Source organism: Canis lupus, chromosome X (genome assembly GCF_048164855.1).
Source record: "Canis lupus baileyi chromosome X, mCanLup2.hap1, whole genome shotgun sequence".
Lineage (NCBI taxonomy): Eukaryota > Metazoa > Chordata > Mammalia > Carnivora > Canidae > Canis > Canis lupus.
This window is the reverse complement of record NC_132876.1, coordinates 1,892,720-1,903,009: the sequence shown is the minus strand read 5'-3', so window position 1 is coordinate 1,903,009 and position 10,290 is coordinate 1,892,720. Positions and strand designations below refer to the sequence as shown.

The 10,290-nt window shown below is 45.1% G+C and overlaps 1 pseudogene; it reads right to left on the bottom strand.

The window, feature by feature from the left end:
• Positions 1 to 7,890: 7,890 nt before the first annotated feature.
• Positions 7,891 to 10,086, bottom strand: LOC140627482 (protein SET-like; annotated as a pseudogene).
• Positions 10,087 to 10,290: the final 204 nt, after the last annotated feature.

Sequence of the window (10,290 nt, the reverse complement as noted above, 5' to 3'; positions counted from 1 at the left end):
TGTTTTGTTGTGTTTTTTGTTTGTTTGTTTGTTTTGTGGGTTTTTTTGTGTGTGTGTTTTTTTTACAGCGTGAAACATCATAATACACAGCAAATGTAAAAATCTTTACAATCTAGTTGGCTAAAGCTATAGTCTGTGACTTTTTTTTTTAGATTTTATGTATTAATTCATGAAAGACACAGAAAAAGGCAGAGACACAGGCAGAGGGAGAAGCAGGCCCCACGCAGGGAGCCCTACGCGGGACTCGATCCGGGGACCGCGGATCCCGCCCTGAGCCAGGGGCAGGTGCTCAACCGCTGAGCCCCCCGGGTGTCCCCACGGTGATTTCTAAACTACGTATCAAACTATGTGCCACACCTAAAACAGCAGCGGTGCTGTCCCGCTCTGGGCCTCGGCTCTGCTCCCCTTGTGGGTACCCACGTCTCCCCAGGGTTACGGGTTCTAGAGCCGTGCTAGCTTTTGTCTCCTCCGCTGAAAGGTGGACACCGTGAGGACAGGGGGCCTTGTTCTCGGATCTATCCTGGGCCACAGGCAGCCCTCATATATCAGTTGACCTGACAGAGAAACCCTCAAAACACACCTGCACGTCTATCACCTTCGTTATCAGTGTCAAGAAGGGAATGGCGTCTGTGTCAGATTTCTTCACCTGCTCCATTCTAGAATGATGCCCAGTGGGAGGGCTGCAAGTGTAGACAGGTTGACAGGGGAGGCTCACTTTGTATAAATGCATGACAAAGCTGATGGCCGTAAAACCCGAGTGATGGGGCCACCTGGGTGGCTCAGTCGGTTAAGCGGCTGACTCTCTGCTTCGGCTCAGGTCATGGTCATGATCATGATCCCGACCTCACCCTGAGGTTGTGAGATCAAGCTCCGCATCGGGCTCTGTCTCGGCGAGGACCCTGCTTGAGATCCTGTCTTCCTCTCCCTCTGGCCCTCCCACTCATGTGCGCGCGCTCTCTCTCTCTCTCTCAAATAAATAAACGAATCTTTAAAATAAAAACAACTCTTGAGTGATGGGTAAGGAGAGGTCAACCTCATCACTTCACAAGTCAAAGTCTCCTCAGAGATGACAAACTGGACAGAGTTTCTGGGCCAGGGTCTGGCCTCGGCTTCCCTGGGAGTTCCCTTCCCAGGAAGGCAGTGGGCAAGGTCATGAGCGACTACTGAGAAACGGGGCTCCCCAGATGGGCATCTGGCACAGGGGGGATGGGGACCAAGGACTGCACCTGTCTTTTTATCTTTTTGAAGATTTTATTGATTTCTTTAAAAAGGGGGGGGGGCAGCCCAAGTGGCTCAGTGGTTTAGCACCGCCTTCAGCCCGGGGTGTGATCCTGGAGACCCGGGATCGAGTCCCGCGCCGGGCTCCCTGCGTGGGGCCTGCTTCTCCCTCCACCTGTGTCTCTGTGTCTCTCAGAAATTCCTTTTTTTTTTAAATTTTATTTATTTATTCCTGGGAGACACAGAGAAAGAGAGGCAGAGATCCAGGCAGAAGGAGAAACAGGCTCCATGCGGGGAACCCGAAGTGGGACTCGATCCCGGGTGTCCAGGATCACGCCCTGGGCCGAAGGCGGCCCTAAACCGCTGAGCCACCGGAGCTGCCCGAATACTTTATTTTCTATCATTTTTTTATGTGGGGCTTGAACTTGCAACCCTGAGATCAAGACCTGAGCTGAGATCAGGAGTCAGATGCCTAACTGACTGTGCCCCCCAAATTGTATACCTTAAACAGAACACTTGGATGTATGCAAGTTATATCTGAATAAAGCTGTTTGAGGGGCACCTGGGTGGCTCAGTCGGTTGAGCACCTGGCTCTTTGATTTCAGCTCAGGTCACGATCTCAGGGGTGAGGGATGGAGCCCCGTGTGGGGCTCCGCACTCATTGGGGAGCCTGCTTAAGATTCTCTCTCCATCTCCCGCTGGCCTTCACCCCCTCCCTCTCTCTAAAATAAATAAATAAATTAAATAAATAAATAAATAAATAAATAAATAAATAAATCTGTTTCAAAAAGCTGATTGAAATAAAGGGCATCAAATATATTGTGCAGTTTATTTTTTAATTTATTTATTCATGAGAGACACACAGAGAGAGGCAGAGACACAAGCAGAGGGAGAGGCAGGCTCCATGCAGGGAGCCCGACGTGGGACTCGATCCCAGGATGTGGGGATCACGCCCTGGGCCAAAGGCAGATGCTCAACCGCTGAGCCACCCAGGTGTCCCTATTGTGCAGTTTAAAGGGCAGTTCTCAAATAAGCAGCCTTGTAGCCACATTGCAGCTCGACAAATCGCCTTTGCCTGGTGCCCTTCCTCACCTGCCGGCTGTCGCTCCGGCCTTCACTGCGGTCATCGTCCTCTCCTCGTTTTTTCTTGGGAATTTTACTACCTGAAGAAGCTTTCCCCAACGAGAGCTTAGTCTGGCCTATTTGGAACTTTCTGTGGATTGAAAAATGCGGTATGAGTTTGTGTCTTTTTTTTTTTTTTTTACTAACCATTATATTTATGCCATTAAATATAGCTACAGTTAATTCGTTTGTATTCCTGTAGGCTATTTCAACATCTGAATATAACACAGCATATTTATCCATTCTGGTATTGGGGAGTGTTTGGGGGTTTCCAGGGTTGTGTGTGTTTTTTTTTTTTTTTTTTTTTTTGGCTTATTGCCGAGAGCCAAACATCCTGCCACGAACATTCTTCTTGGAGCCTGTGTGCACGTGCACATGCCATCCACCCGGGAGTGAAACCGCTGGGGCATACGGTACGTGTGTGTTCAATCCGAGTAGATAATGCCAACCGATTTCTTAAAGTGATTGCACCACGTTACATTTCCACCAGCAACGTCTGAACACACGTTACCTCACACCCTTGCCAACATTCGGTACCCGCGGAGCTGGGATTTTTGATCCTTGCCTATCTGGTAGGTGCGTAGTGGTGTATTGCTGTGTGTTAATTTTCCACTTCCCTGATTACTGTTATGCTTGGCACCTTTCATGGCCCATGAAAAGTTCCACTTTTGGAAGGTACCCATTCAAGTCTCTTGCCCATTCTTCTATGGAGTGGTTGGGCCTTTTCTTATTAAATTGGAATTCTTTGTATATTCTCTATATGAGACCTTGGTCAAATATACGTGCAATAGTCATCTCACTATGTAGCTTTTCGCTCCCTTTCTGATGTTTTCAATGAATCCAAATACTTGATCCTTTTTTTTTCTTTTTTCTTTTTTAAAGATTTTATTTATTTATTCAGGAGAGACAGAGAGAGAAAGAGGCAGAGACACAGGCAGAGGGAGAAGCAGGCTCCATGCAAGGAGCCCGATGTGGGACTCGATCCCGGGGCCCCAGGATCAGGCCCTGGGCTGAAGGCCACCCGGGCTGCCCTTTTTTTTCTTCTTTTTTTAAAAAATTTTTATTTATTTATTTTTTCAAATACTTGATCTTAACGTACATCAGTTTTCAATCTTCTCCTTCGTGGTTAGTGCTTTCATAACGTTGTGTACAAATCCCTGCTTACTCCTAGCAGTGAAGGTATTCTCATATATTTTTTTCTAAAAGAGCTATGGGTTTGCCCTTCATACTTGTTTCTAATCTATGTGAAATTGATTTTTATGCATGGTGTGATGTAGAGGTCCAGTTTCATTTCAGCCTCCATATGAATGCGATTGTCCTGGCACAGTTCGTTAAAGGGTTCATCCTCACCCCACAGCCCTCAGTGCCACCTGAGTCCTGTATCAAGCCCACATAAGAAAGAGTCCTAAAAAAAAAAGAAAGAAAGAAAAAAGAAAAAAAAAAAGAAAGAAAGAGTCCTATTTCTAGGCTCTTGATTCAGCCCAATTGGTCTGTTTGTCTGCCCTGCATTCAAACCGGACTGCGCTAAGTTCCATACCTCTAGAATATGCTCCAAATCCGGAGCGGCAAGTCTTTCCCCTGCCCTCTTCTATTCTTGGGCCTATGCATTTCCGCATAAATTTTATAATCAGCTGGGATCCCTGGGTGGCACAGCGGTTTGGCGCCTGCCTTTGGCCTAGGGCGCGATCCTGGAGACCCAGGATCGAATCCCACGTCGGGCTCCCGGTGCATGGAGCCTGCTTCTCCCTCTGCCTGTGTCTCTGCCTCCCTCTCTCTCTGTGACTATCATAAATAAATAAAAAAAATTTATAATCAGCTGGTCCTATTATGATCTTAATACGTATTGCACTGAGTCTGTGAATCAATTTGGGGAAACTTGACACGTTTACAGTATTGAGTCTTCCAATCTGGACATGTGTGTATCTCATTTATTTAAGTCCCCCTTAACGTCTCTCATTAAAGTTTTATAATCATCTCCTCCACAAACGGCCTGCAAATCTTTTATTAATGTATTCCTCGGTATTTTGTGTTTTTTAAAACGCTATTGCAAAAAATAAAAATAAAAATATAAAAAACAAAACGCTATTGCAAAAAATAGATAAAAAATAAAATGCTATTGCAAATGGTATATTAATTTTTAAACTTTCACTTCTGAAAAAGAACTTTCACTTTTGAACTGTTCGCTGCTGATAGAATTAGAAGTAATTTTTATATATGGATTTTATATCTAGCAACCTTGTTAAACTCTCTTAATAGCTATCATAATTTATCTCTAGATTCTCTGGTATGTCATAATACACATCAGATCACCTGTGAATAATGACAGTCTTTTCTTGCCTTTAGCTTTTACTTATTTTTCTTGCCCCACTGCATGAACTGGGACCAACATTACGATGTTGACAAAAGTGGTCATGATAATGAATATCCTTTTCTTATTTCTGATATCAAGGGAAAGTTTTCAGTATTTTACCATTAAATGTAGTGGTGGCTATAATTATTGTTAGAAGGCTTTTGTTAAGGAAGCTCACTTTAATTCCCAGTTTCCTCAATTTTCTTTTTAATAATGAACAAATGTTGAACTTTATCAAATACCTTTTCTGCACCTATTGTGACGAGTATGTAATTTTTTTCTTTAACATGGTAATGTGGCTAATTACAATAAATTATTTTCTATTGTTAAACCAACTTTGCACTCCTAAGATAAATGCAACTTGGTCACTATGTATTATCATCTTTATATATGGCTAATATTTTGCTTAGCAGTTTTGCAACTGTGCTCATAAATTAACTTGGCCACTAATTTTCTTTCTTATAATGTCCTTGACAGGTTTTGGTGTCAAGGTTATGTTTGCCTTCTAACAAAAGTATATCTTCTTTTTTTAAAAAAAAATATTTTATTATTTATTTATTTATTCATGAGAGACACACAGAGCGACGCAGAGACATAGGCAGAGAGAGAAGCAGCTCGATGTGGGACTCGATCCCAGGACCCTGGGATCACGACCTGAGCTGAAGGCAGATGCTCAACCACTGAGCCACCCAGGCGTCCAAAGTATATCTTCTTTTGTTATTCTCTGGGAGAATGTGTATAAAACTAGAACCATTTATCCTTGAATACTTGGTAGATCTTGCTAATTAAGTCATCTGGGCCTGGAATTTGCTATAGGAGGATATTTAATTACTGATAAAAATATTTTATGATTATATGACTATTTAGGGTTTCTGTCTTTTCTTCGTATGCATGTACATATTTCATTTTATTGTAACTAGGCAACTTGTACGTTTTAACGTTTAAAACTGATCATCATCTTTCCTTTCCAGCAAAACAAAAAGAAAAATTAAAAACAAACAGGAACAAAACTACAATAGAGAATATCAATGCCAAGTAAGATAGTACAGGTTTTGCTGCTTCTCCCATTGAGTGGCAGGGCTCAAGTCATCATTAGAAGAGAATTTTATTTCTTTGTTTTTAAGTTTTTATTTAAATTCTAGTTAGTTCACATATAGTCTGGTTTTGGTTTCAGGAGTAGAATTCAGTGGCTCATCACTTACATACGACACCCAGTGCTCATCATAACGGGGGCCCTCGTTAGTACCCATCCCCCATCTAGCCCATCCCCACCCACCTTCTTCCATCAGTCCTCAGTTTCTTCTCCATCCGTAAGAGTCTCTCATGGTTTGCCTCCCTCTCTTTTTTTCCCCTTCCCCTATGTTCACCTGTTTTCTTTTCTTTTTTTTTTTAAGATTTTATTTTTATTTATTCATGACAGACACAGAGAGAGGCAGAGACACAGGCAGAGGGAGAAGCAGGCTCCATGCAGGGAGCCCGACGTGGGACTCGATCCCAGGTCTCTAGGATCACACCCCGGCTGAGGGCAGCGCCAAACTGCTGGGCCACCAGGGCTGCCCATGTTCACTTGTTTTCTTTCTTTCTATATTTTATTTACTTATTTATTTATTTATTTATTTATTTATTTATTTATTTATGAGAGAGAGAGAGAGCACACATGAGCTGGATGGGCAGAGAGCAGAGGGAAAGGGACAAGCAGACTCCCTGCTGAGTGCAGAGCCCATCACAGGACCTGTCCCACTCCGAGATCATGACCTGAGCTGAAATCTAGAGTCAGATGCTCAACTTCTCAACCGGCTAAGCCACCTAGGTGCCCCGCATCTGTTTTGTTTCTTAAGAGAGAATTTTATTTTAAAAGTGTCATCTTGGGGCAAGCCGGGTAGCTCAGCAGTTTAGCGCCGCCTTCAGCCCAGGGCGTGATCCTGGAGATCCGGGATCGAGTCCCACATCGGGCTCCCGGCATGGAGCCTGCTTCTCCCTCTGCCTGTGTCTCTGCATCTCTCTCTCTCTCTGTATCTCATAAATAAATAAATAAAATCTTAAAAAAGTTTTTTTAAAGTGTCATCTTCACGATGCCCAGGCGGCTCAGTGGTTGAGCGTCTGCCTTTGGCTCAGGTCGTGATCCTGGGGTCCTGGGATCGAGTCCTGCATCGGGCTCCCTGTAGGGAGCCTGCTTCTCCCTTTGCCTGTGTCTCTGCCTCTCTCTGTGTCTCTCATGAATAAATACATATAATCTTTAAAAGAAATTAAAAAAGATAAAAGTGTCCTCTTCAACTGCAAGGATGTCTGTTAAAGATCACAATTAAACATGCCAGAGGAGAAGCCATGTTGTCAAAATGCCCACTTAGCCCATGCAAACATCTCAAGCCCACTCTTTTTTTTCTTTTTTTTTGAGAGAGAGAGCGCGCGCGCACAAGCAGGGGCAGGGGCAAAGGGAGAGGGAGAAGCAGGCTCCCCATAGAGCAGGGAGCCCGATGGGTGGCTTGATTCCAGGAACCTGGGATCATGACCTGAGCCGAAGGCAGGCACTTCACCGGCTGAGCCACCCCAGGTGCCCCTCTGCTGATGTTCTATAACTGCATTATTAAGGTTCTTTTTCTTTTTTTAAACAAGAGAAAGTACACAGATGATAATGTTGGTAAATGTTAAGTGTCCATATTCACACAGAGACACAGTGTAATCTCTGAGCCCAATATCCAGAGAAAAGAAGAAAACAGTTAAAATTCTAGGCAGTGCTACACAGGGCCTCGCACCCCCCAGCTTCTGGCAGAACTAAGGGAACAAAAGATTTTTCTTCTTTCCCACAGAGCATAGAGGTGTTGATTCCATAAAGTTTTTGTTGAGACAGGAAGGATTAAAAATGAATTTGGAAACAGAAAGTGGTCGAGATTCTTTACCCACTGAATTCTATTCAAGGTGTTACCCCCCAAAATAACTTGAGAACCATGATATAGAGAAGAAAAGAGACTTCAGGGGCACCTGGGTGCCTCCTCAGTTGGTTAAGTGTCTGCCTTCGGCTCAGGTCATGATCCCAGGGTTCTGGGATCGAGGCCCACGTCAGGCTCCCTGCTCAGCACAGTCTGCTTCTCCCCCTCCCTCTACCTGCCTCTCCCCCTGCTTGTGCGCTCTCTCTCTTAAATAAATAAATAAATAAATAAATAAATAAATAAATAAATAAATACTTTTAAAAAAGAGGAAAAGAGAGTTCAAAAAACATGGCAAATGAGTACAAGAGGAGAGGGGGGAAAAGACTGCAACTTGCTCCCAGGGACTGGAGAACATTAACAAAGGAAGGTTGGAATCCACCAGTGATCCATTACTCAGCTTCTCCTTCCTCCTCCTCTACTCTCCCCCCGCATCACCATCTTCATCTTCTTAACTGTCCTCATCTCCTTCATCAATATCTCCCAATCCTTCATCTTCATCATCCTCTTCTTGTCCTTCCCCTGCTTCATCATCCACATTGGGAACCATTGGGAACCAAGCAGTGCTGTCATGGATTTGGCCAAATGTCGTCTTTGATGACCTCTCCTGACTCATCAGCATCTGCATCAGAATGGTCAGGAAACCAGCTGAAGAAGCTCTCTGGTGTCTCATGCAGTCTCTTCCTAGTGGTTTTTTTTTTTTAAGATTTTATTTATTTATTCATGATAGACAGAGAGAGAGGCAGAGAGAGAGGCAGAGACACAGGCAGAGGGAGAAGCAGGCTCCACGCTGGGAGCCCGACGTGGGACTCGATCCCGGGACCCCAGGGTCACGCCCCGAGTCAAAGGCAGCCGCTCAACCACTGAGCCACTCAGATGCCCCTTCCTGGTGGCTTTATTCTGCTTTTGACTTGAATGTTTCTCATCAAATCCCTTCCAGATTTCCATTTGATTTCAGTGGACTTTGAAGATGGATCACCTCTTTTATTCAGATCAAATCCTTCGGCGGGAACGTTATTTTCGAACTAAGGGTTTTCATCAACATAAAAAAAAAGAAATCTCTTCTGTGCCCTGATTTAATATCTTCAAATTTGGTCACTTCGGCTCTTGGCAAATAATACAGCACCTCTTCATCGTCCTCCCCAGGCAGTGCAGCCCCTTGCGGATGGCTGACAAATGTTGTTACCCCTAAATTTGGAATTTTGGCAATAAAGTCTGACCTCTTCTGAGAAAAGGGTTGGTGGAAGTTTGTTTTATTTCTGTTCTACTTTCAAGATCTCGTCACTGGTTTGTTCATTAGGTCTGTCTATTTCCTTTTGGACTTCATCAATCTACTCAATTGCTTCTTGCTGTTCTTTTCCTCCCTTCGGCGAGGGCTGAGAGGCCGCCGTCTCCTCCGGCTTGGGGGCAAGAGGCAATCTAGATTTCTTCATTTGAGGCGGGAGCCAAGACTGGCGTTTGGGGGCCGTGCTGTGAAGAAAGCCCATGAACCAAGGGCAGATGCACGCCTGGAAGGAGCTCTGATTACTCTCTGCCTTTTCTTTTTCTAGAAATGTGTTCATTTCAACAGCATTCTCCAATGTATTGGCATAAAGTCATTCACAATACCCATTATTTGAAAATATTACTGCATCCATGGTTGGGTGCCACTTTCCATTCATGATATGGGTCATTGGTGCCTTTCCTCTTGGCTTGATGAGGTAGGTCAATGCTGTGATCCTGCCCGGGAAGCTTCCACGTCAGCCAGGCAGATCTGCTTGTCCCCCTGCTCTCTCGATGGTGTCACCACGCTGGTGACAACGTTCTACATTGGTGTCTGAAGCGGGAATGACACAAAGGCCCCATCTACAAGTGGGTAAACTTTATTCCAAACTTAAGAAGAAGGGGCTTTTCTCGCAAGTCAAACAGGACTTTTTCGGGAGAAAAACCTGGACTCTCTTCCACTGTGTTCCTGATCGAAGCTCTAAACCATATTGCTCGTTAGTTCTAATTAAGATTGCCACATCTGGTGTTTCTTGGAGATGTACCTGGGTCAACATGACCCGGGTGTCACCCACACAAGTCATAAAGACAGAGCAGATTTTTACCCCTGGGGAAAATAACATGCTTTACACCTGCTGAAGAAATGTGTCCAAGGATCCCCAGGTGGCTCAGCAGTTGAGCACCTGCCTTGGGCCTGGGGCGTGATGCTGGAGACCCAGGATCGAGTCCCACATCCGGCTCCCTGCATGGAGCCTGCTTCTCCCTCTGCCTGTGTCTCTGTCTCTCTCTGTGTGTCTCTCATAAATAAACAAATAAAATCTTAAAAAAAAATGTGTGCAAACCCTCCTGTCTCTCTGCAGCCTGTCCCTGGGAGCTGCACCTTCTCAGGCTGGCTGCCTGCCTGCACTTGGGCACGTGCCTGTCATATCTCTAGCTAACACTGTGGCTTTCACCGTTTGGAGGTCTCCTCTGTGGTCACTCACCTCAAGGTAGCTGCCATCAGAGCAGGGCCCGGGCCCTCGGGACGCCGCAGCAGTGCGCTGTGCAGCTCGCGGAGTCTCTAGGCCTCCTCCCCAAGAGGGCGGCTACTGGCGGGGCTGGAGCTTTGGCTGCAGCGCTGGAGCTGGCTTCTGGGTTCTTGTGTGTCAACGTCTGGTGGCCACTTGAGGTTTCTGATCCGTCTTGCTTAGTTTC